General features: G+C 39.5%; 1 long non-coding RNA gene across 4 annotated transcripts in view; it reads right to left on the reverse strand.

Moving 5' to 3' along the window:
- Positions 1–4,043: 4,043 nt before the first annotated feature.
- The window catches only part of LOC129058094 (uncharacterized), a 32,002-nt gene continuing 8,207 nt past the window's right edge, over positions 4,044–27,838 (reverse strand). For 3 of the 4 annotated variants that reach the window (XR_010136072.1, XR_008522943.2, XR_008522944.1), the window contains exons 4-5: positions 5,405–5,506; positions 4,044–4,539 (exon numbers count right to left, since the gene is read on the reverse strand). This is a non-coding gene — a long non-coding RNA (uncharacterized LOC129058094). Of the gene's footprint in view, positions 4,540–5,404; positions 5,507–5,871; positions 5,965–27,838 lie in introns of all 4 variants that reach the window. The other variant, XR_008522942.1, reaches the window with a different exon arrangement.

The following is a 27,838-nucleotide window of genomic DNA, read 5'->3' on the forward strand; positions in this document are numbered from 1 at the left end:
AGAACCACAGAGTAATTACCCCATATTCCAGTGGAACCCAAATACCTATATAGCCTTATTTTAAAGGAGAGGGAAGATGGGGAATATAGGAAATTCTGTTGAGGGATGATAACTGATTATTAGGGAGAATGAATGATCTAGGAGTAGAGATTAACTTGAGAGACAGGTATTATGAAAAAATGTGTTCAGGTGTGGTTACATTCTTGGTCATCTTTTTGGCAATAAAGAAATAATGGGGAGAGAAAGAAAAAACAATTGTTCTCCTTAGTGAGTCCCTCTGGTCTTCATGTAGATAGGAGAAAAGTCTTTTCCAGAGTCTGTTGATTTCTAAGGCACTTTAATTCAAAATACTCATCATACCAGGGTGCCATATTTTGGGATAAAGTTCCCTGTGCTCCTGCAATATTTATATTTTTTATTGCAATGAATGTACTGAGAAAAAGAAAAATAGTTCAAAGCAGTCTACGCCATGTCAGGAATGCACAATTTATCAGGCCCAGAGAGAAGAATAGGAGTTCAGTCATTCCAATCCCCATTCCCAAACCCATGCCTGAGGGCATTTGTTTCAAGTCATTTTGTTCCTGACTAGCTGCTTCATCCATTGTCTTTACGTTTCTGCTCCTGGAATTTGTAATACCAGGATGATGTATAGCCAATCAATAGCTTATGTTATTTTAATGTAAATTCTTGTTAAACAACTTAGAAGGTTTTTTTTTCCTTAAAAACCCCTTGTGAGGTTGGGCATGGTGGCTCACACCTGTAATCCCAGCACACTGGGAGGCCGAGGCAGGCAGATCACCTGAGGTCAGGAGTTAGAGGCCAACCTGGACAACATGGTGAAACCCTGTCTCTACTAAAAATAATAATAAAAAACAATTTAGCCAGGTGTGGTAGTGGGTGCCCGTAATCTCAGCTACTTGGGAGGCTGAAGCAGGAGAATCACTGGAACCTGGGAGATGGAGGCTGCTGTGAGCCAAGATTGTGCCACTGCACTCCAGCCTGGGCAACAAGAGTGAAACTCCGTCTCAAAAAATAAACAACTATGAGTATAGAACTTCGGTCATGCTCCTACACCCATGCCTGGGGGCAAGTGTTTAAAGTCATTTTGTTCCTGACTGGCTATAATATGCTTATGTAAGAATAAAATGGAGCACGATATTAGACACATCGTATATGCACAGAAAGGATCAGTTCCTTAGCTATCTTAGGAGGCAGAGCTAGATCAGTGGCTTAATTTTTTTTTTTTTTTAACTTTACTGTGCCTAAGAATAACCCCGGAAATTATTTTAAAAATAGAGATTCCAGGGCCCCATCTCTTAAATCTGTAAATCTGTGAGTTTGGAGTAGAAAGGCACAAAGGACAACTTTTAATGAAGATGGTCCCTGGACCCAGGTGATGGGGCACCAGGTTGTAATAGATGTGGGGGTAGGGGTTCTCTGCTCTAATTTGCCTTTCTAAAAGATTTAACAGGCCAGCTGCGGTGGCTCACGCCTGTAATCCCAGCACTTTGGGAGGCCGAGGCGGGCGGATCATGAGGTCAGGAAATCGAGTCCATCCTGGCTAATACAGTGAAACCCCGTCTCTACTAAAAAATACAAAAAAAATTAGCCGGGCGTGATGGCAGGCGCCTGTAGTCCCAGCTACTCGGCAGGCTGAGGCAGGAGAATGGCGTGAACCCGGTAGGCGGAGCTTGCAGTGAGCCGAGTTCACGCCACTGCACGCCAGCCTGGGCGACAGAGCGAGACACCGTCTCAAAAAAAAAAAAAAAAAAAAAGGATTTAACGTATGGTTTAAGGCACGATGTTAATATTTTCCTTTCTATATCTTCTTTAGGCACCTGTAAAATGTGGATAATAACTAATTCTTCCTTATCATAAAATACCAAATGAGAATTCAGAGAGCAAATCTATTGCTTTTGTCTCAGGTGAAACTTTTGTAAGTCGTGACCAACAAAAAGAAAGTCAAAGCTTAAAAAGGAGTAACACCAAGAGAAAAGGTTTGGTGAAAGGGATAAATTATGTTTGAGATGAAAAAGGTATGAACAAACAAACTGCAAAGTGTTGGAGACAAGCAAAACAAAGATGCAGCAGAAATGTGGGGGCAGAAAAGCAACCAAATATTATACTAAATGTCATGTGTTTACTTTGGGAATCAGGGAATGAACATTTACACACAGAGAAAAGGAGTCAAAATGAAAAGTAGCAAAAGGTACAGGGACACAATGAATGAATAAATAGGAGAGGAAAATTGAATGTCAAATGCAGGAAAAGAACGGTAAAGAGGTTCTGGAATTTATATCATGCCTAATTATTCCCATAAGATCCATGAGAAAAGAAAATTCTGCTGAAGGAAAAACACTAAACAATTTCTGAAGGGAAGAGCACAGAACCCAGAACCTAAAGGGCAATTCACAGTTGGGAAATTTTTAAGTCAGCAAATGCCCACACAAGGATTTGGTTGAAGGGAATTTGATTATAAAGTCACTAGGGATGACTTAAGGCTTTTTCATGGACTCAGATGCCAGGATGAAAGACTGACTTTCAGGAACAGACCAATTTTAAACAAATTAAAAAAAAAATTGTGAGAGAAGAAAATCTTCTGGCTATGAATGCTATTAAGATAGGATATGGGGTTTTTAAATGAATGTGTTATTTACTATATGCTGACAGAAAGAGATTACATAAACGCTAAAAATCCTGAAAAAAAATTGAATGTGGAAAAATTATAAAAGTATAAAACATCAATAGAAAGTTAATTTATCAGTTTGTGCCTGTCCTCCCTATATTTCCCCGTTTTCTCTCCCCCCACATTTCAAGCAAGAAGCCATGCTGTGTATTCACTTTGTCAGGAGAGTTGTGTAGCTGTTTAGTTTAGTTTAAAAGCAAAAGTCACTTATATTCAACAAGCTCTTTCTATCTTTTGTAAAAGTCAAAATTCATCTAAGATATTGAAGCAGGAAATTTTCCCCAATCCCTTCACAGGCAGGATCTGGAGTATGGGCTCTGGAGTTAGCCAGCCACTTTGGTGTTCACAGGGGCAAACTCCATTTACTCAAACTGTGAGGGGTTGTGCTCAACTCCTCAAAGGAGGGAGCACACAGGTGAGTGACTTGCAGGAGCTGGCGTGAGTGCTTTTGGGCACCAGCAGGAGCAAAACTCCGTGTGGTTCCTGAAGCAGCATCCAGGCAAGGGGGACTGGCGACCCCTGAAGCCCCAGGAGTGTTACAGTCAGCTCTCTTTTACCTTTGCCATCTGCAGATGGCTTAAGTGTTAACAGCTCAGTGGCCCTCTGCCTTTTTGCATGAGGCAGCTGCTTTCTGCCAGCAAGGGCACAGGGTCAGTGTGACAGCCTTTTGCATCTGCACCCATGGTACGTGAGCTCATGTTCAGCATCCGGAAAAAAATCAGGTTGCATGAATGAATTGAAGGGTGGTGAATGCAGAGGATTTTATTGCCAGTGTAAGTGGCTCTCAGTGGGAAGGGGAGCTGGAAAGGGGATGGAGCAGGAAGGTGATCTTCTCCTTTCTGAATCCATGCTGTCAAACTGTCCCTCTGAAGTCAAGCTGCTTTTCTCCAACGTCAAACTGCAGTCTCTGACGTCCAGCTGCTTCTCCTCTTCTCTGCTCTCTGCTGGTGGAGACTGCGGTTTTTATGGGCACAGGATGGGGGTGGGGCAGGCCATGGGTGGTTTTGGAAAAGGCAACATTTGAGTGGGAAAACAGGAATGCATGTTTACACTTTGGGCCAGGTTCCAGGCTTGAGAGTGGGGCCCTCACCAGGTACCCACCCTCTTCTGCTAAGAATTTCCCTGCCTCCTGACCCTATCAATATTATGGTAGGTGCCCCCAGTGGGGAGGGGGAAAAGACAGCCAGAAAGAAAGGTATCAACTATGCCAGTGGAGTTTTCAAATGTTCCAAAGGACTTTCAAAGATGAAAAGGTACTGCAGTACTTAACGATTGTGGTGCTTTTAATAATATCTAATATATTCAAGTTGCAAATGTAAAACTAGTTTTTCTTAAACCATTAAACACCACTTTGAAATCTAATGAATGTATTTTATTTTATTGTGGATTTAAAAAAATAAAATAGTTCATACTGTAACCAGCAAAGGGGGCCTCGCTGCTCACCACTTGTAGAAAAGCCAAAATAACAAGAGTGAGGTGTGATTAAAAGAGGGTGAATCTTTTTATCCATGCTAAGAAGGAAAAGACTGCCAGAATTCTTTCCAACAATTGGCACTGTCCAGCTTACGGAGGGAACATGGGGATTTTAAAGAGAGGGGTTTGGAATGCAGGAGAGGCAAGGGGGCGAGAAGGTGTCAAGCGGTGTGACCTGCTCTGATGGCTTGTCTGGAATTATTGTTCCATCTGGTGAAGGGGCTAGCATCACTGTGGGCCCAATCAGGTTACAAGTCAATCTCAGTGCATCTTGTAGTCAGTCTCCAGCAGGGAGTGAGTTCTGGCCTTGAAGTAATCTTTTGCTTGGGATAGAATTCTGGAGGTGCCTGGTTCATGTCAGGATCCAGCCCCTGAAGCTTCTAAAGAAAGATATGACCAGGTAAGTGAGCATGGTGTGCATTAACAAGCATTTGGGTAAATAAATATGCATAAGGCATAGGAGCATAAAGTGAGAAAGGGAAGGCAGTGGAGGTTCACCGCACATTCTGAGGCTATATTTCAAGAGGAAGAAATAAACAATTGTAGTTTGTCTCAAAGCTACATCATGAGACTGAGGAGAAAGGAAGAAAGAAAAAAAGTTTTAAAACATGGTTGGAAGCTAAGCCACTTGGTTACAATACTACAAAAAAATATATGTGTATGTATATGTGTACACACATATATAAAATGACACATATAAAATTATATACATATATATATATATATATATATATATTTTTTTTTTTTTGAGACGGAGTTTCACTCATGCTGCCCAGGCTGGAGTGCAATGGTGTGATTGCGGCTCACTGCAACCTCTGCCTCCTGGGTTCAAGTGATTCTCCGGCCTCAGCCTCCCAAGTAGCTGGGATTACAGGTGCCTGCCACCACACCTGGCTAATGTTTTGTATTTTTAGTAGAGATGGGGTTTCACCATGTTGGCCAAGCTGGTCTCGAACTCCTGACCTCAGGTGATCCATCTGCCTTGGCCTCCCAAAGTGCTGGGATTACAGGCGTAAGCCATGGGCCCAGCCCTATAACACTGTATACATATATGATTTAAAGAATAATACAGTTGCTGGGTGTGGTGGCTCATGCTTGTAATTCCAACACCTTGAGAGGCCGAGGCAGGAGGATTGCTTGAGTCTAGGAGTTCAATAGCAACTTGAGAACACAGAAAGAGCCTGTCCTTACAAAAAATAAACAAACGAACTGGGTGTGGTGGCAAGGGCTTGTAGTGCCAGCTACCTGTGAGGTGGAGGTGGGAAGATCACGTGAGCCTGGGAGGTCAAGGCTGCAGTGAGCTGTGATCGTACCACTGCACTCCAGCCTGGGTGACAGAGCGAGACCCTATCTCAAGAAAAACCAAAAAATAATAATAAACATCCACGTAGCCACAACCCAGCTTAAGAAAAGGAACATTGCCTTTCAGGTCCTTTGAGCCCCTCCTGATTACAATCTCTTCCTCTGCCACTCCTTCCAAAAATAACTACCTTTTTTATTTTCATATTTACAGTTCCCTTGCTTTCCATAATAGGTTTTTTTTTCTTGGTAGAATGTGCTTAGATCTATCTATAATAGCTTTGTCCACAAATGTATGTGTGTATTCCTAAACCATATTGTTCAGTTGTCTGCTTTCAAACTTACATGGTGTCATGTTTTACATTTGTTTGTAATTTGCTTTTTTTACTCAACATTATATTTTCAAGACTCACCAAAGTTATTCCATCTGGTTATAGTTAACTTGTTTTTCACTGCTTTATAATATTCCATAATTTGAATGAATAACAATTTATATGACCATGCTCCTGTGAATAGACATTTGGGTTATTTTCAGTTTTTGTTTTGTTTTGTCTTGCTATTGCAAACAAGGCTACTGTGAACATTCTTGGACATGTCTCTTAGTGTATACATGCAGGAATCTTTTTAGGGTAAATATCTAGGTGTAGAATCACTGGGTTGTAAGGAATGCCAAATAGTGTTTCAAACAATTCTACTGCTTTACATTCCCTCAAGCAACATGGTCTTCATCTTCCCCAACTTTTTCATCATTACCAATCTGCTGGAGGATAAAAATCCTTTCATTTATTCTTGATTAATGTTCAATTAATTTATAAGTTCAATATTAAAATTCCTTAAACGGTTAATCCCCCACTTACAAAAAAATTATCTTAACCATTGTAAACTATATTGACAAATTTAAGATATATGTTTATCTGAGCCACTTCAAACAACTAACAAGGCAGACTTGTTTCAATAAGCAAAATCTAAGATTTATAACTATTATTAGTCTAATGAATGAAACTCATTCATGTGTTCAATCAGGGCTATCTTAGACATTCAAGCACTATTTAAACATTTAATTATCTTACATATTTCAAATTAAAATCTTAAGTCTAGCATCAAATTGTCTTAAAGTTTCCTAATTTAAACCACAAGCTAATATATCAAATCCTCTTTAATTTTTTAAATACTTAAAATAACAGGCTGGGGGTGTTCGCTCATGCCTGTAATCTCAGCACTTTGGGAGGCCAAGGTTGGAGGACCACTTGAGGGTTAGAAGTTTGAAACGGGCCTGGGTGACATAGTGAGACTCTGTCTCTGCAAAAAATACAAGATTAGCTGGGTGGGTTGGTACATTCCTCTAATCCCAGCTACTTGGGAGGCTGAGGCGGGAGGATCTTTTGAGCCTGGGAGGTTGAGGCTGCAATGAGTCATGATTGTACCACTGCACTCCAGCCTGGGTGACAAAGCAAGAAACCGTCTCAAAAAAAGAAAAAAAATCCACAAATATAACAGCAGTAATTACAAAATTTATCACTAAACCTAACCATTATTATTATGAATTTGCTTTGCTTCATCATTGTAAATTGACTTACCTAACTATGGGGCATATACACACATATATATGTTTATGTGTGTGTGTGTGTATATATATATATATGATCATGGGCAGGCTAGAGATCCCAAACTGTTTTATAGATCACTGGTTAGAGACGATACCTCAGTCAAAATTAGATGTTACTTCCAAGACCATTCTATCAAAGAAATAAATGAAACCATGAGTTCTTATTGAGACTTCAGCTTGTTCTATTTATTTTCAAAATTATCTATTGCTTTATAATAAACTCCCCCAAGACTTAGTGGCTTAAAAAAACCATCATTTTATACCTGATATATTTTGAGTCAGAAATTCAAGCAGATATTGAATAGGTGATTCGTTTGCTCCATAAAGCTTTAACTAGAAGGTAATTTGGTGGCATTCAGCCGGTGGCTGGGTTGTGTTGGGGAGTCCAAAACAGTGTAGCTCATTTGGTGTCTTCATGTGGACGACACGGAGGCTGGGCTTAGGTAGGTTCCTTTTCACATACTCTCTCCTGCAGAGTAGTTAAACTCACATGGCTGCTCAGGGATCCAAAAGGGAGCATTTCAGGAAGCCCAATAGAAGCCTTTCAGCTTTTTATGACAGTCTCAGAAATTCCAAAATGTTATTTCAGTGTATTCCATTGATGAAGCAAGTCACTAAATCCAATCTAGATTAAAGGATTAAGGAATTAGACCCCACTTCTCCATGGGAGGAATGTCAAAGAATTTGCAGCCATCCTTAATCCACTGCAGCTGAGCTCTGCTTGCTGTGTCAACTGCTGAGACTATACTCAAGCTGATCCTCTAGAATTTAGTTTCCCAGGAAATGTGTTGCTAACATATTTCAAATTTCACATTTTCTAAAGTTTTACAGTAAATGTTTTCAAAACTTAATTACCTGATTTGGCAAAATAGGATTCTGTACTTCCCACTAGCTTGCAGCTCATCTCTTAGCGAATTATTAGAGTTAACTATATGCTCCACGACTCTCTCCAATCTGGCTTAGAACACTATTTAAATTTTTCTTTTTATCTGCTTCTCCAGGCACAGTTATAACCATGATATTACATCTTTTGTTGGGAAAGGTCAGAAGTTGTCAGATCCCAGAATGTTAGCACCAGAGATGTGGTAAGACATCAGAGGATATGTAGGAAAGCTGGACTAGAGGCACATGAACTACTAACTAGAAACATATTTCTGTCTCCCAAGCAGGCAGCAGAGTTATTGGATCTAAAAGGGCTGGTCAAGGGTTGGTAGCAATGGTTATTTCAGTAGTAAGCATTATGAGCTGATAATTTATATCTGGATGTCAAAAGGGGGGCTCCACAATACCTGTGGCTTTTGGACAACTCTGGGAGTCCCAATAATGACTGAGAATGGATTACCCTCCACCCTCATTAACTCGAGGTTTAGAATTAATTTTAAATTGCCTTTAAAAAAATAATGTGGTATTTTTTGCACACCTGAGCTTGTGGAAAAAATTCACACTGGTCTCAGCTGGAGCCTTAATACTCTGCCAATTCTCTTACTCAATACTCTGCCAGTTATTTGGTGAAAATGCCCTATCTCGCCCCACCTCTCACCCCAAGTAGCTATTACAAAGTTCTACCATTCTCGAGGCCCCTACTCTCAATTGATAGTCCTGTTTCCTTCTTCGCAGGAAACTCAATATCTTGTCTATCTGATGTGGTTTGCTGTGTCCCCACCCAAATCTCATCTTGAATTGTAGCTCCCATAATTCCCACATTCTGTTGGAGGGACCCTGTGGGAGGTAGTTGAATCATGGGGGCGGGTCTTTCCCGTGCTGTTCTTGTGATAGTTCACATGAGAGATGATGGTTTTGTAAAGGGGAGTTCCCCTGCACAGGCTCTCTTGCCTGCTGCCATGTAAAACATGACTTTGCTTCTCATTCACCTTCAGCCATGATTATGAGTCACCCCCAGCCATGTGGAACTGTGAATCAATTAAACCTCTTTCCTTTATAAATTACCCAGTCTTGGGTATGTCTTTATTGGTAGTGTGAGAACAGACGAATATACCATCTGTTCCCTAAATTTACCTATGCCCATGTGCATTCTTCCCTAATTAGTACATGCCTTCTTCTTTGAGTTTTAGATCAATACATTCAAGTTAAACTCCACAAAAGGCTGAGATAAGAATATAGTAGTGGGAAGAGGGTAATCTACCTTAAATAGAAAAGTCAGGAAAGACTTTAGACAGGTGCAAATTGAGACCTGAAAAAATAAGGACCTAGCCAAAAAAGAGCAGAAGAGTGAATCAGGCAGAGAAAGGCAAAAGCCCTAAAGCTGCAGAGGTGGGTTGTTCTAGGCAATCAAAGACCAGTATGGCTGAAACACCATGGGCAAAAGGGAAAATGGAAAGAGATGACATTGGAAATATGGATAACACATAGGTCATACAATGTTCAGGTCATGGTAAGAAGTGTGGATTTTATTTTAAGTACATATCACACCAAGATTTATGGGTTAAGTAATCAGAATTTGGGAGGATGCTGGATTGGTTGACTGAGACAAGGAAGTTTGAAGGTAGTAGGGACAGGTTTAAGGGAAAACAAAGATATCCATTTTGGACATATTGAGTGTCTGTGAGACACCCAAGTGGATATGTCAGTTAAAATTTAAATCTTACATTAGGAAGAGCGTTCAAAGTCAGCATGTAAATTAAATGCTTGTATGATACAACTTTACCTAAATAATGGAATATGTGAAAAGAAAAGCTCTGGGCTGGGCATGGTGACTCACACCTGTAATCCCAGTGCTTTGGGCTTAGGTGGGAGGATCACTTGAGGCCAGGAGTTCAAGACCAGCCTGGGCAACATCTGTAGCAACACCCTGTCTTTATTTAAAAACAAAAATACAAAAATTAGCTGGACACGAACCTGTAGTCCTTGCTACTCAGGAGGCTAAGGTGGGAGGATCACTTAAGCCTGGGAGTTTCAGGCTGCAGTGAGCTATGATCAAGCCACTGCATTCAGCCTCGAAAACAGAGTGAGATTCTGTCTCAAAAAAAAAAAAAAAAAAAGATATTCTGAGTTGGAGATATAAATTTTGGACTTACCAGTCTATAGATGGGAATTAAAAGCACTGGTAATAAAGCTGGGCACAGTGGCTCACACCTGTAATCTCAGCACTTTGGGCAGCTGAGGTGGGCAGATGGCTTGAATCCAGGAGTCTGAGACTAGTCTGGGCAACATGATGAAACCCTGTCTCTACAAAAAATACAAAAAGTAGCCAGGCGTGGTGGTGCGTGCTTGTGGTCCCAGCTACTTGGGAGGCTAAGGCAGGACAATTACTTGAGACCTGGGAAGGGGGAGGCTGCCATGAGCTATGATCATATCACTGCACTCCAGCCTGGGCAACACAGATCCTGTCTCAAAAAAAAAAAAAAAAGAACTCTGGTAATTAATGAGATTACTTAGGAAGAAAATGTATAAAAAATGTATGAAGAAGAGTGAGCCTAGAACTGAACTGTAATTTACTTCAGTATTTAGAGAAAAGGTAAAGAAAGATAAACAGACTGAGAAGGAACAGGTAGTGAAGTAGTTGGGAAACCAAGACACTATGGTTTCCGCAATTTCTCTGAAGACAGCCAAGAAGAGTGTTCAAGGAAAAAGTCTTTAAGTGTTTTAAAAGGTGCTAAGAAGCTGGGCTAAATGAAGACAGAGACATAACTTTTACATCTGACAGCGTGTACATCGTTGATGACTCTAATAAGAGAAGTGCCAGTGAAGTGATGAGTATAGTAACCAGTCAGGACTGAGTTGAAGAATTGATAAGAAGTGAGAAATAAAGCTAATTTTCCAGAAGTTTTATTGTGAAAGGATTCATAGAAATGGTGGTAGCTAGAGGATAACAAATAGTGAAAGGCTTTAAAAAACATTCTTTTTAAATGTGGATGGGAAAGAATGGTGATACAGGACAGGGAAGGCGTAACTGAAAAGATGAAGGGCTTGAGGAAAGTAGAAGTAGGATCCAGAAAACAAATGGTGGGAGAAGGAACATATCCTTCATTGCTAGGGAAGGAAAGAAAAGATGGCATACATAGTTAAGTTTACAAATTTTGATAGTGGGAAGATGAGAGTACTCCTGTCTGATGAATTCCCTCAAATTAAATATAAAATATTGTCATCAGGTGAGTAGGAAGGAAGGTATAAAATAATTGACTCAAAGTGGAAAACTGCACTTACTTGGTAAATAAAATAATATTTCCAGGTCATGTTGAGTGTCTCAATTGAAGTTTATAATTACGAATTTAGTGTGAAACCTCTCCTAAAGTGCACACAGAAAAACCTCTCCTCTCATGCACACAAAAAATGTATATATAGTAATTTCAGTTGTAGCACTTTGTATTATCAAATGACAGAAAACCAAAATGTTCATCAATAGCAACACTGTCTCAATAAATGATACATTTTTGGGGTACTACTACATATTGAAATACTATGTATCTATTAAAAGAAATAAGTAAATTTGTCTGTGATGATAGGGAAAGAATTCTAAGATATATAATTAAGCGAAAAGAATAAAGTGCAGAATAATTCATACCATACTGCTCATGTTTATATTAACAATATAGAGGAGAGAGAAGGGAGATGTGAATTTGAGGACTTTGATGAAACCAAATTAACCAAAATCTTCCCTGCTAGAGTTCTGAACAACTGAGAAAGGAGACAAAGAAATAAGATAGAAGAAGCCAAATTATCACCTTTATTAAGCTGATATATTAATGAATATACTTTACATGTGTGGGCAAATGAGTTTCCTAATACCAAACCCCAGAATTAGCACATTCACCCACCCACAGTGCAGCACTGCACCAGGGCAGGCCTCTTCCCATCTTGGCACAAGGTCAGAGGATTACAGAGAAATTTATGGGTTTATTACCCACCTGCAGAGAATAGGTAAAAGGAATGAATTGAGCTAACCATGCCCAGTATATTCTTCCCAAATTTTCCAATCAGACAAGTTTCTCTACCTCTCCAAGCGGAATGAATAAAGAAGTAAAGCTAGGTATTAACAAAAGAGTCATAATAATCACCCATAGAATTTAAGCTAGTCAAATAGGAAGGTAGAATAAAGAAGAGGTTGATTGATAATGAATATCAGTGGGTTAAGGTATTGAGAGTCTGCATTAAATCAACAAATTGTGGCTATAGGAGTTCTACAGAAAAAAAAGCACAAAGGATAAAAGGATATTAGCCAAAAAGTCAAATATTTCAGCCAAGATTTCACAGATAGTGCAGACTTCGGTTCTGATAAATTTGGGAAATGGCTATGGGAATGTGCCCAGAGTGAAATGCAAGAAAAGGTGTTGGAGGTGAGATCAAGGAACTGAGAAAGCAGGTGTAGAATGGGTTATCTGCAAGGAAAAAATTTTAAGCAGAAGGAGGTGAAACGTGAACTATGAACCAAAAGCTAAAATTTTCAGTGGATGAAAGGGGAGGGAGGACATTAAATATTAGCAATAAGGGGGGAAGAAGAGGGAATGAAATTTGAGGAAAGAGATAACCTATAGGAAGGTGGCAGTAAAATGGTTTGAAAGCAACAATGGGACACAAAGACATCTATTCCAACTCTTAGCCCTAAGATACTCAGCGGTAGAGAAAAAACAGGTGAAACAAACTCCTCTGAGCTAAAGGAGCATGTCTTACCCAATGCAAGGAAGCTAAGTACCTTGAAAAATGGTTAGAGGAATTGCTAACTAGAACAACCAGTTTAGAGAAGAACAGAAATGACCTGATGGAGCTGAAAAACACAGCAGAACTTCGTGAAGCATACACAAATATTGATAGCCGAATTGGTCAAGTGGAAAAAAGGATATCAGAGATTGAAGATCAATTAATGAAATAAAGCGTGAAGACAGGATCAGAGAAAAAAGAATGAAAAAGAATGAACAAAGCCTCCGAGAAATATGGGACTATGTGAAAAGACCAAACCTACGTCTGATTGGTGTACTTGAAAGTGAAGGGAAGAATGGAACCAAGTTGGAAAACACTCTTTAGTATATTATCCAGGAGAACTTCCCCAACCTAGCAAGACAGGCCAAATTCAATTCAGGAAATACAGAGAACACCACAAAGATATTCCTCGAGAAGAGCAACCCCAAGACACATAATTGTCAGATTCACCAAGGTTGAAATGAAGGAAAAAATGTTAAGCACAGCCAGAGAGAAAGGTCAGGTTACCCACAAAGGGCTGAAGCCCACCATCCAACAGCAGATCTCTCTGCAGAAACCCTACAAGCCAGAAGAGAGTGGGGGCCAATATTCAACATTCTTAGAATTTTCAACCCAGAATTTCATATCCAGCCAAACTAAGCTTCATAGGTGAAGGAGAAATAAAATCCTTTGCAGACAAACAAATGCTGAGGGAATTTGTCACCACCAGGCCTGCCTTACAAGAGCTCCTGAATGAAATGCTAAATATGGAAAGGAACAACCAGTACCAGCCACTGCAAAAACATACCAAATTGTAAAGACCATCGACACTATGAAGAAACTGCATCAATTAATGGGCAAAATAACCAGCTAGCATCATAATGACAGGATCAAATTCACACATAACAATATTAACCTTAAATGTAAATGGGCTAAATGCCTCAATTAAAAGACATAGACTGGCAAATTGGATAAAGAGTCAAGACCCATCGTTGTGCTGTATTCAGGAGACGTAGCTCATGTGCAAAGACACACATAGGCTCAAAATAAAGGGATGCAGGAATATTTACCAAGCAAGTGGAAAGCAAAAAACAAAGAAACAAACAAAAAAAGGGTTGCAATCCTAATCTCTGATAAAACAGACTTAAACCAACAAACATCAAAAATGACAAAGGCCATTACATAATGGTAAAGGGATCAATGCAACAAGAAGAGCTAACTATCCTAAATATATATGCACTCAATACAGCAGCACCCAGATTCATAAAGCAAGTTCTTGGAGACCTACAAAAAGACTTAGGCTCCCATGCAATAATCATAGGAGACTTTAACACCCCACTGTCAATATTAGACAGATCAATGAGACAGAAAATTAACAACGATATTCAGGACTTGAACTCAGCTCTGCACCAAGCAGACCTAATAGACATCTACAGAACTCTCCACTCCAAATCAACAGAATATACATTCTTCTCAGCACCACATTGCACTTATTCTAAAATTGACCACATAATTGGAAGTAAAACACTCCTCAGCAAATGCAAAAGGACAGAAATCATAACAAATAGTCTCTCAGACCACAGTGCAATCACATTGGAACTCAGGATTAAGAAATTCACTCAAAACCACACAACTACATGGAAACTGAAGAACCTGCTCCTGAATGACTACAGGGTAAATAACAAAATTAAAGCAGAAATAAATAAGTTCTTTGAAACCAGTGAGAACAAAGGCACAGCATACCAGAATCTCTGGGACACAGCTAAAGCAGTATTTAGAGGGAAATTTACAGGACTAAATGCCCACAGGAGAAAGCAGGAAAGAGCCAAAATCAACACCCTAACATCACAATTAAAAAAACTAGAGAAGCAAGAGCAAACAAATTCAAAAGCTAGCAGAAGACAATAAATAACTAAGATCAGAGCAGAAATGAAGGAGATAGAGACATGAAAAACCCTTCAAAAAACTAATGAATCCAGGAGGTGGTTTTTTGAAAAGATCAACAAAATAGGTAAATCTCTGGCAAGACTAATAAAAAAGAAAAGAGAGAAGAATAAAATAGGCACAATAACAAATGATAAAGGGGATATCACCACCGATCCCACAGAAATACAAACTACCATTAGAGAATACAATAAACACCTCTATGCAAATAAACTATAAAATCTAGAAGAAATTGATAAATTCCTGGACACATATACCCTCCCAAGACTAAACCAGGAAGAAGTTGAATCCCTGAATAGAATAACAAGTTCTGAAATTGAGGCAGTAATTAATTGCCTACCAACCAAAAAAAGCCCGGGACCAGACAGATTCACAGCTGAATTCTACCAGAGGTACAAAGAGGAGCCGGTACCATTCCTTCTGAAACTATTCCAAACAATAGAAAAAGAGGGACTCCTCCCTAACTCATTTTATGAGGCCAGCATCATCCTGATACCAAAACCTGGCAGAGATACAACAACAAAAAGAAATTTCAGGCCAATAACCCTGATGAACATCGATGCAAAAATCATTAATAAAATACTGGCAATTAATAAAATACCGAATCCAGAGGCACATCAAAAAGCTTATCCACCACAATCAAGTTGGCTTCATCCCTGGGATGCAAGGCTAGTTCAACATACATAAATTAGTAAAAGTAAACCATCACATAAACAGAACCAATGACAAAAACCACATGATTATCTCAATAGATGCAGAAAAGGCCTTCAACAAAATTCAATGCCCCTTCATGCTAAAAACTCTCAATAAACTAGGTATTGATGGAACGTACGTCAAAATAATAAGACCTATTTATGACAAACCCACAGCCAATATCATACTGAATGGGCAAAAGCTGGAAGCATTCCCTTTGAAAACCAGCACAAGACAAGGATGCCCTCTCTCATCACTCCTATTCAACATAGTATTGGAAATTCTTGCCAGGGAAATCAGGCAAGAGAAAGAAATAAAGGGTTTCAAATAGGAAGAGAGGAAGTCAAATTATCTCTGTTTGCAGATGACATGATTGTATATTTAGAAAGCCCCATCGTCTCAGCCCAAAATCTCCTTAAGCTGATCAGCAACTTCAGTAAGGTCTCAGGATACAAAATCAATGTGCGAAAATCACAAGCATTCCTACATACAAATAATAGAGAGCCACATCATGAATGAGCTCCCATTCACAATTGCTATAAAGAGAATAAAATACCTAGGAATACAACTTACAAGGGATGTGAAGGACCTCTTCAAAGAGAACTACAAACCACTGCTCAAGGAAATAAGAGAGGACACAAACAAATGGAAAAACATTCCATGCTCGTGGATAGGGAGAATCAATATCATGAAAATGGTCATACTGCCCAAAGTAATTTATAGATTCAATGCTATCTCCATCAAGCTACCATTGACTTTCTTCACTAAATTGGAAAAAACTACTTTAAATTTCACGTGGAACCAAAAAAGAGCCCGTATAGCCAAGAAAATCCTAAGCAAAAAGAACAAAGCTGAAGGCATCATGCTACCTGACTTTGAACTATGCTACAAGGCTACAGTAACCAAAACAGCATGGTACTTGTACCAAAACAGATATATAGACCAATGGACAGAACAGAACAGAGGCCTCAGAAATAATGCCATACATCTACAACCATCTGATCTTTGACAAACCTGACAAAAACAAACAATAAGAAAAGGATTCCCTATGTAATAAATGGTGTCGGGAAAACTGGCTAGCCAGATGCAGAAAACTGCAACTGGACCCCTTCCTTACACCTTATACAAAAATTAACTTAAGATGGGTTAAAGACTTAAAGGTAAAACCCAAAATCATAAAAATCCTAGAAGAAAACCTAGGCAACACCATTCAGGACATAGGCATGGGCAAAGACTTCATGGCTAAAACACCAAAAGCAATGGCAACAAAAGCCAAAATTGACAAATGGGATCTAATTAAACTAAAGAGCTTCTGCACAGCAAAAGAAACTATCATCAGAGTGAACAGGCAACCTACAGAATGGAAGAAAATTTTTGCAATGTATCTACCTGACAAAGGGCTAATATCCAGAATCTACAAGGAACTTAAACAAATTTACAGAAAAAACCCCATCAAAAAGTGGGCAAAGAATATGAACAGACATTTGTCAAAAGAAAACATTTATGTGGCCAACAAACATATGAAAGAAAGCTCACCATCACTGGTCATTAGAGAAATGCAAATCAAAACTACAATGAGATACCATCTCATGCCAGTTAGAATGGCAATCATTAAAAAGTCAGGAAACAACAGATGTTGGAGAGGATGTGGACAAACAGGAATGCTTTTACACTGTTGGTGGGAGTGTAAATTAGTTCAACCATTGTGGAAGACGGTGTGGCGATTCCTCAAGGATCTAGAACCAGAAATTCCATTTGACCCAGCAATCCCATTACTGGGTATATACCCAAAGGATTATAAATCATTCTACTATGACACATGTACACGTATGTTTATTGCAGCACTGTTCACAATAGCAAAGACTTGGCAAATGCCCATCAATGATAGACTGAATAAAGAAAATGTGGCACATATACACCATGGAATACTATTCAGCCATAACAAAGGAAGAGTTCATGTCCTTTGCAAGGACATGGATGAAGCTGGAAACCATCATTCTCACAAACTGACACAGGAATAGAAAACCAAACACTGCATGTTCTCACTCATAAGTGGGAGTTGAACAATGAGAACACATGGACACGGAGGGGACCATCACACACCAGGGCCTGTCGGGGGCTAGGGGACTAGGGGAGGGATACTATTAGGAGAAATAGCTACTGTAGATGATGGGTTGATGGGTGCAGCAAACCACCATGGTATCTGTATACCTAGGTAACAAACCTGCACGTTCTGCACATGTATCCCAGAACTTAAAGTATAATAAAAAATTGGGCTAGGCGCATTGGCTCACACCTGTAATCCCAGCACTTTGGGAGGCTGAGGCATGTGGATCACCTGAGGTCAGTTCAAGACCAGCCTGGCCAACATGGTGAAACCCCATCTCTACTAAAAATACAAAAATTAGCTGGGTGTAGTGGTGGGTGCCTGTAATCCCGGCTACTCGGGAGGCTGAGGCAGGAGAATCACTTGAACCTGGGAGGTGGAGGTTGCAGTAAGCCGAGATCACACCATTGCACTACAGTCTGGGTGACAGAGTGAGACTCTGTCTCAAAAAAAAAAAAGAAAAAAAAGTTAAAAATTAAAAACCCTTATTCCATTGATACCGTTTTCTGAGGAGGTTGGAATCAACCCAATTGAGAAAATGAACTACGGAGATTGCCAGTTGTGTAGAATGAACAGTTTGTGAAGGAGAATCAAATATCTCATAGCTAGTTTGAAAGGAAGGCAGATGTAATCTTGAATGATTCACACAAATTCATAAGGTGTTAAAGGCATGAAAATAAATTTTAAAATACTTAAAAAAAAAGGTGAAGGAAAAAACAGCTTCGACATGGGAGGGCTGCAAGAGAAGCAAGGACATCAGAGCTCAGGGCAATTTCCATTAATGCAAGGAACTTCAGGAAAGAGGTTGAGGTCATAGGGTGTTTTGTTGATCGCAGTTAGACATGCTGGGTGGCATTTTGGAGATCATGATGAAAGAATTGGGAAGCTAAGGAATAGGTAAATAGGGCATTATGCACCTTGTGCCCGATTTACAATTCACATAGAATCCAACTCCATGAGTTCTGCAACACGAAGACCCTGGAGGTTGCAATTGGAGGAATACGAGAATAGGCATGTTGAGGATGCTTGGCCCAAATGGAGGTTAACAGAGGTAGAGATGTGAGACAAGATAGAACTATGTCTTACAGTCTCTAAAAGGAGGGTGGGACTTTAACTTTAAGGTATCAATATTTTGGTTTGTTGATAATGCAGCTTTGGAGGCAGCATTCATGATGGCTTCCCCAAGAAGTACTAAATCCTGAGATTCTTAGTTTCTAAATATTTCTCTAGTTAATCCTCTTTTCCCTCTCCCCTCTGTTACTGCCATAGTTCAGGATCTCATTTTCTTTCCCCTGGGGTTTTGCAGAAACCAGAGTCATTATTTGCTATGCCCACACACACTAAACTCGTTATTTTCCCACAATGTCAATTTACCTGGCATCTTCTACCCATGCCATGCCTTCCTACCCCCACATGCCTTTGTACTTGTTCTCTTCTCCTGCCTTGTCCTTTCTCTCCTTGTTTTCCAGGTAACAACCAATCTGATTTCTGCCTTAAGGCCCATTTTGAATACCATTCTGTAAACACTTTTTTGACTACTCCTACCACTTTGATTTTACAAACATTACAATTCCTCATCTGTGTCTCTGCTACTTTGCAGAAGTGATTTGTATTTGTTTCCTCAATTATACTATAAATTCCTTGGGCCAAAAGTTATTTCTTATATATGTTTCAGTCCATAGTCTTTCATACACAATAAGTTCTCACTAAGAGTTTGTTGAATAAATAATGTGATGCATCAAATGACACATCCATCTCGGTGTTTTTCACCAAAGGGTATCTCTAAATATGTTTCCTCTTTACTTTCTTGTTAACATCAAAGGTAGGTGGTCCTTCAATTCTCTCTTAAGTTCAATCATAAACAAAGCCCTTACTCCCAGGTTTTTTAATCCAAGTGACTTCATCAGTTCTTTCATTTCCTTATTTATCTCCACACTCTCTCCTTTTCGATTTGCTTTATATTTTCTGCTGTCAAGTATATCAGGTTTCAGTTATTCTTCCACAGGATCACCACCTTGACTCTGCTGCTCCTTATAGATACTTCATTTGTGCCAGATCTTCCCACCAATGCGAGCTGTAAAAGCATCTGTTTATTCTTCTTGTCCATCAGGTAATTGTGAGATTGCACATACAAAAACATGCACAGAAACAAAAAGTACAAATCTTAAAGAAGAAAGGAAATATTTTCCTAATATTCAGTAATTTTGAAAGATTGCTGTACAAAAGCTAAGCCAAATTTTAGAGATTACTATTTATTTGGGCCCATTTAACATTTAGACAAAGGCCACCTTCCTTCTCAAGCGGTGACTAATAAGCTGTAATGAATCTTTGGTCTTCTAGTCAAACATATAAAATCTAGAGAATGGAGAGTTATTAATTTTTATGATAGACCCTTGAGAACCTGAAGAAAGGTATATACAGTCTCACCCCAGGAAAAAACATACTGTCATTTTTTAGTTAGTTCAGAGGTTCACAGATCCTGTGAAGCCTAACCATAGATCCAGATGTAAAATCCTCTCATCTAAAAAGTTAGCAGTTATTAGAGATGGTTTAAAGGTTTCCTTTTTGCTAATTTTTATTTTCTAATTTTCATAAAATGAAAATTATTTGTGTTAAAAAAAATACATATATATTTTAAAAACAAGCCCATGCTATATGATATGCATAAAGGATCTTGTAAAATAAATTCATCATGTAGTGAACTTGTCAAAGACTGACAGGTTTTCAATGAGGCATGACTATAATACAAGGCACTTAGTTTTACCATCTGTAAAATAGAGTAATTAATATTTATCAGTCATTATGTCATATAGGTTAATACTTGCAAAATTCTAATAATTGTGATTTTTCTATGCTCTCCCTGGGTAGTCTCTCTGTCATTTAGGTTGTAATTTTCTTCCCTAGTCTTGAAGCAGATATAATGCCACAGCTGTTTCTTCAGCTATTCTGTTTTCTGTGAACAAACACCTGCTTAGAATGTACCTAAGGAGTTTCTTTGTTTTTTGACAATTAAAGCACTGCTATGGTGATGGCCGACATCTGGATTCACTTTTAAAGACTTTGTTGTGTTTTTCTGGCTCCTGGGAGACTCATGAAGTATAACGCATTAGATGGAAATGTGGTGATGTGCTTCACTTTGCAACAGCAGTTTTACTCTTGCTTTGTTATTTCCCTACTGCAATGAGAGAGAGCTGCCACTCTGCTTGTTGCTGCTAAGAGATTAGGGGAGCTGAGTTGAGCTCTAGAAATTTAATATGCTATATAATGCCTGATTCATTTTGATTCTGGCTTTGACTTGATAAACTCACTTGGGACTGCTATAAAGAATCAGAATTGGCCCGCTGCCACAGTGGCTTATGTCTGTAATCCCAGCACTTTGGGGGACTGAGGTAGGCGGATCACTTGAGGCCAGGAGTTCAAGATCAGCTTGGCCCACATGGTGAAACCCCATCTCTACTAAAAATACAAAAATTAGCTGGGCGTGGTGGTGCATTTCTGTAATCTCAGATACTCAGGAGCCTGAGGCACGAGGATTGCTTGAACTCGAGAGGCGGAGGTTGCAGTGAGCTGAGATTGCACCACTGCACTCCAGCCTGGGTGACAGAGAAGAGAGGGTGTATTTAAAAAAAAAAAAAAAACAGAAACAAAAGAATCAATATCCAGGGATTGAAAATTTGTATACATTTGTATTTGTATTAACTGGTTTTAAGATAATTTCTTTTGGAGGACAAAAAAAGTCTAAGGTCTCCAACTATTTCCAACAATAATAAAGAAACTTGGCAAAAAATATCCCCATATTATGTATAATTTCCTTAAAAGATACATTCTTCAATTTCTGCTCAATAATAGTTCACTAAACTTTTCTAGAGTTTGTTTTCCAGCATTATGCACCTTTGTTTACAGTGATTATAAATTATATCATTACTGCCTCTACCTTAATATTCTTAGCCTGTTACAGGTAACAATTCTTCAAAGGAAAAAAAATATGTTTTCAGTCAGGGCTCACAGTTGTAAGTAACAGAAGCTAATTCTGGCTGAGTGAGCGGAAAAGAATTTGTTAAAAGGAGATGGGAAGACTCAGAGAATTAATGGGAGGCTAGAGGAGCAGGTATGGAATTAGGCTTCCAGGAACAATGCTTAAAACTATCCCATAAAACTGGTCCAATGATAAAGTCACTGCCACAACTTATTATTGCCCTACCAAACGCTAATTGTAACTGCTGCCACCCCCACTGCCCAGCAAGGCCACTACTGCACTAGTTGTGGCCTTGCAAGCAGTGCCATCTCAAATGTCATATGCCTTTACCAGCAAATTGTTTTCAAAGCAGAATCTTTCCTTTCTCAAGCTGCTAACTTCCAAATCAGTCTTCTACAGGTGTGCTGGCCCTAGCTTTGAGAGTCTGGAAAAATTTTCAGAGCTTACCTTAGGGAAGCACCACTTATATTAAGATTGGAAATTCCCTAAACATAGCAAATATATTCAAAACATCCTGAGCTACCAGAAAATATGAAAATGTTTACTACAAGAGAAAATCAATTTTAGTTAAGAGTATATGCTAAGTGTCAGATGCTTTAAATCACATTACTTAATGCTCACAAAAATAGATATTTAACTCTATTTTAGTGAAGGGAAAGCTGGGGCTCAGAAAGGATGTTACTAGCCCTGAATCATCTTGTTGGTAAAATGGAGAACACAGATTCATGCCAGGCTTTTATCCTTCTGAATTCTTCATTTTCTTTTCTTTTTATTTTTATTTTATGTTTTTGAGACAGAGTCTCGCTCTGTTGCCCAGGCTGGAGTGCAGTGGTGTGGCCTTGGCTCGCTGCAAGCTCTGCCTCCTGGGTTCACGCCATTCTCCTGCCTCAGCCTCCTGAGTAGCTGGGACTATAGGCACCCGCCACCACGCCCAGCTAATTTCTTGTATTTTTAGTAGAGACGGGGTTTCACTGTGTTAGCCAGGATAGTCTCCATCCCCTGACCTCGTGATCCGCCCTCCTCGTCCTCCCAAAGTGCTGGGATTACAGGCGTGAGCCACCACGCCCGGCCTATTTTATTTTTTTATAACAGAACTCTAATTTCCATTTCCCAGCTTCTAATGCACATATAAGCAGTGGTGTGTAAAGTAGTGGGGCCGCGGGGAGAGTAAAACCATCAGCTCTTGGGAGCAGGCAACCAAAGATGCCTTATGTGGGAGAAAATTTAAAAACAATAGTAAAACAGACTAAAAATAGATCTGCTTTTCAATGATAATCATCATGTGATATCAATTGTAAACAACGTCAGCAATAAAATATTCCTTCTTGCTGAGGTGAACTATTCCCCACTCCTTGGTAACCAGTACATATAGGAAGCCCCCAAGTTAATTTTCAAGATTATTCCAAAGAGACGTTTGTTTAGAACTTGTAATAAAAGTGCCATAAACAGTCTTATTTTCTTAGAGTAGACCATAAAGAAGCCATTTAACACATGATGTACTAAGTACCTATCTTTTAACATTGTCTCTAAGAATAAATGAATTCCAATTTTCATTTTGGAAGCACATCTCTCCCAATTTTGGCAGTGTGAGAAGGGGCTGTTTATCTTCTAGTAGCATCAGACCCTCTGGTAATATGACAGAACCTCCTGGGAGAGCTCCTTGGGCAGTAGAGGCTCTCTTGGCAAGATGGCTGTTGCAGATGAGAAGAAAGATGGGTCTTGGTAATTTACACAGTAGAAGAGGAAAGGGCACCTCTTTAAACTGGCAAGAGAAAGTAACTATTTAGGTTAATAGGTTTCGAGAGTTTGAGATCTTAAAACATTACTTTGCACCACCACCAAATTATATGTTGAATTCATTCACAAATAGGGAACCTTGGCTGGGCACAGTGGCTCACGCCTGTAATCCCAGCACTTTGGGAGGATCGAAATTATTAAAAGACTACTGACTAGATCAATGAAACAGAATAGAAAGCCCAGAAATAGAAACAGACCCACTCAAATACAGTCAACTAATCTTTGACAAAGGAGCAAGGGCAATACAATGGAGCAAAGATAGTTCAACAAACGGTGCTGAAACAACTGTCCATCCACATGCAAAATAAAAAATAAATGTAGACACAAATTTTACATCTTTCATAAAAACTAACTCAAAATGTATCACAGATCTAAATGTAAAATGAAAAGCTATAAAAGTTCCAGTAGAAAACAGGGAAAAATCTAGGTGACCTTGGGTTTGGTGATGTCTTTTTGGATACAACACTTAAAGCACAATCCATAAAAGAAAACACTGATAGTTGGACTTCCTCATAATGAAAACTTCTGCTTTGTGAAATTCACTGTTAAGAGAACAAAAAAAGGTTAGCATGGTGGCTCACGCCTATACCAGCACTTTGGGGGGCTGAGGTGGGAGGATTGCTTGGGCCCAGTTCAAGACCAGCCTGGGCAACAAAGTGAGACCTAGTCATAGAGACAGAGAGAGACAGAGAGAGAGATAGAGAGAGAGAAGACAAGTTACAGATTAGAAAAAAAATTTGCAAAATATATATCTGACAAAGGCCTGATATCCAAAATGATTAAAGAACTCTTAAAAGCTAAGCAGTGAGAAAACAAACAGCCCAAATAACAAATAAACCAAAGATCTAAGCAGACACCTCATCAAAGAAAATATTCACATGGAAATAAGCATATAAAAAGGCACTCAACATTATACATCATCAGGGAATTACAAAATGAAACAATGAGTTATTATCACGCACCTATTAGAATGGCCCAAATCCAAAACATTGACAACACCAAATGTTGGTAAGGATGTAGAGCAACAGAATCTTTCATTTAATGATGGTGAGAATGCAAAATGGTATAGCCACTTTGGAAGGTAAGTTTGAGTTTTTTAGAAAACTAAACATACTTTTACCATTCAATCCAGCAGTTGCACTTTTTGGTATTTACCCAGATGACCTAAAAACATGTCCAAACAAAAGCCTGCACACAAATGTTTATAACAGCTTTATTCATAATTGCTGAAAACTTGGAGGCAACCAAGATATCCTCCAATAAGTGAAAGAATACATTAACTCTGATTCATAAATTCAATGGAATATTATTCAGCAATAAAAAAATGAGCTGTCATGCCAAAAAAGGTATGAAGGAAACTTAAATGCATATTGCTAAGTGAAAGAAGCCAATCTGAAAAGGCTGGCTACTACCTAATTCTACCTGCGTGACATCCTGGAGAAAGTAAACTATGGAGACAGTGAAAAGATCAGAGGTCTCCAGGGGAGCAATGACTAGGTGGAACACAGGGGATATTTAGTGTAGTGAAACTATTCAGTGTGATACTGTAATGGTGGATTCATGGCAGTACACGTTTGTCAAAATCCATAGAATATAAATATTAGATGGTGCAAAAGTAATTGCCGTCTTTGCCATTTTAATGGCACCAACCTAATACAAACAGTGAGCCCTAATGTAAATCCCCCTGCCTCAACCTCCCAAAATGCTGGGATTACAGGCGTGAGCCAATGCTTCCAGGTTTCCTGGTCCCTTTTTTAGATGGAGTTTCACTCTGTCACCCAGGCTAGAGTGCAGTGGCACGATCTCAGCTCACTGCTACCTCCGCTCCCCAGGACCACCTCAGCTTCCCGAGTAGCTGGGACCACAGACGTGTGCCACCATGCCCGACTAATTTTTTAATTTTTTTGGTAGAGACGTGATTTCACAATGTTGCCCAGGCTGGTCTTGAACTCCTGAGCTCAAGCAATCTGCCCGCCTCAGCATCCCAAAGTGCTGGGATTACAGGAGTGAGCCACTGCGCCCAGCTTACAAGCTCTTTTTGAGGATTTTCTTTTTCTTTTTGTTTTTGGTCTATGCCTAGTGGCATTTCTGAGTTGCTGGCTTCTTCAGCTCCAATTCTGCAATATATGACGCAAAAAGAATACCCAAGGTATCACCACCATTTTGTTCCTTGAGTCCTGCATCCCTAGGTGGTCTGCTTTCTCCTTTCTACCTTTCAGAGTCTTCTTCAGTTTGTTTTACAAATAATGTCCGGGGTTTTTAGTTGTACTTATCAGGAGGAATACAGAAATTCCTATTTATTCCATCTTCTCACAAGCATTTTATGAACTTCCCTATTTCACTAAGGAGTTCTTCAGTAAGAATGCTGATGGTATCAGCTCCTAGTTGTGTACGAAAAGATACAGAAAGAAAGAGACAAGAGTTAAAAATGGCCAGTAGTCAAACCAAATATAAAGGGAGTATAAAGGGCCCAGGACTTCTTATGTTGGAAAATGAAACTTTCTATCTCCAGTCTCTCCAATTAAAATATAGCCTGGTAGCCACAGATAAGATCAAGGGTATAAATATAAGATCCTTCATACAAGTCTTTGAAAGAACTAAAGTATAACTATTAGACCTTATCAGCAGGGCAGAGGGGTTTTGGAATTTTAGGGTCATGGTCTCACAGAAACCTTTTCCCTAAGTAAAAATCTCTATATAGACAGGCATGCTTTATTATTATTATTTGTTTAAGAGATGGGATCTCACTATGTTGCCCAAGCTGGAATGCAGCGGCTATTCACAGGTGCAATCCCATTACTGATCAGCACCGGAGTTGTGACCTGCTGTTTCTGACCTGGATTGGTTTACCCCTCCTTAGGCAACCTGGTGGTCCTCTGCTCCTTGGAGGTTACCATATTGATGCTGAAGTTAGTGCAGACACAAAATTGACATAGCGCATTACAGCCCAGAACTCTTGAACTCAAGTGATCCTCCTGCCTCAGCATCTAGAGCAGCTGGGACAATAGGCACACACCACCATGTCTGGTGAGAGGCATGTCTTAAAAACAATTATGGAGGCTGGGCACAGTGGCTCATGCCTGTAATCCCAGCACATTGGGAGGCTAAAGTGGGAGGGTCGCTTGAGCCCAGGAGTTTGAGACCAGCCCGGGCAACAGAGGGAGACTCTGTCTCTACAAAAAAATTAAAAAAATTTAGCTGAGCGTGGTGCATGCCTGTGGTCCTAGCTATTTGGGAGGCTGAGGTGGGAGGATTGCTTGAGCCTCACAGGTCAAAGCTGCAGTAAGCCGTGATTGTGCCACTGCACTCCAGCCTTGGTAAAAAAGTGAGACCCTGTCTCAAAAAAAAACTCAAAACCAAAAAAACAATTATGATTGTGAGCTTTGGAGCATGACATAATCAAATACATAGGAAACACACACAATTTTTAAGTAAATTTTATAGGTAAAAAAGCTATTAGCATGCCCTTAAAAGGACTGAGAGTATTCGAACATGCAAAAAGACCTCTGGATCCCTAATTTGCCATTGGCAGAAAGCAGGTTAAGAAAGTTAGTCAGCTGCCAACATGAGCTACTTAAGATGTATCCAAAGGACGATGGAGAAGAAAAGGTGTCTCATAATATATTGCTCAGAATCTAGAGCCAAAACTCACAGGACACAGTGGAATACAGAGCCACTCCCAGAGACCTAAGCTGGGCCCCAATCAAGGAATATTCCCTTTCCCAGGAATAGAGGGATCTGATAACATGTGTCTAGAGGAATTTCAAAACTGCTCGGAACCAAGGACTGAAGTGTGCTAACTTTTCTCTTTTTGAATGGAAGTATTTATGTGATGTTCCACTCCTTATTTCACCACTAAATATTGAGTGTATGAGGGACAGGTAACCTTTTTCACTTTATAGATTTGCATATCAGGAGGTGCTGCCACATTGGTACCTGATACAGAACATGAAATTCTGAAGTATGAAACCATGATTGGACGAGAATTAGGGTGTCTTGCGGTAGAAGTGAATGTATTTGTATGTGAGTGTATGGGAAAAGAGATTTATTTTCTCATCAATCACCAGATTCATGGCTGAGGCCCCTATAACAAAAGAAAGATTAATAGGAGAAAAGCATACACTTTTTTAAAATATAAGTTTAACATGACACAGGAGCTTTCAGAAATGTAGACTCAAACAGGGAAGTTTGTGTATTTTTATGCTATGTTTGATGAAGAAGTGGATAGCTGAGAAGTATGGACAAAGGTGATGTGACCTAACGGTAATAAACTGGGGGGAACTTAGCAAGGCTTGTTTGTTCAGATCCTTCTCTGTGACCCTGTGCCTTCAGAGATAAGGATGTTCCTTTCCTCCGAAAATAGGAAAGGAACCTCTGACAAGAGAGTCATATGATCTACTTCAGGGGAAGTTCAGGAAATTAAGTTTTATGGCTGCTCCAGGAAAGAAAAATGAGGGGGAAGATGAGAGTGACCTTCCTGCTTCTGCTGTTTTCTCAAATGCCATGATACCGTATTTTGGAGTAGGAAGAGGGATCATGAGGAGGGATGTGAATAATTGTGGCCAGAGAGTGGACTGTGGTAGATTCCAAAAATGGCTACAATTCTTCAACCCTTTCTATATC

The sequence above is a fragment of the Pongo abelii genome, chromosome 11 (assembly GCF_028885655.2).
Source record: "Pongo abelii isolate AG06213 chromosome 11, NHGRI_mPonAbe1-v2.0_pri, whole genome shotgun sequence".
Classification (NCBI taxonomy): Eukaryota; Metazoa; Chordata; class Mammalia; order Primates; family Hominidae; genus Pongo; species Pongo abelii.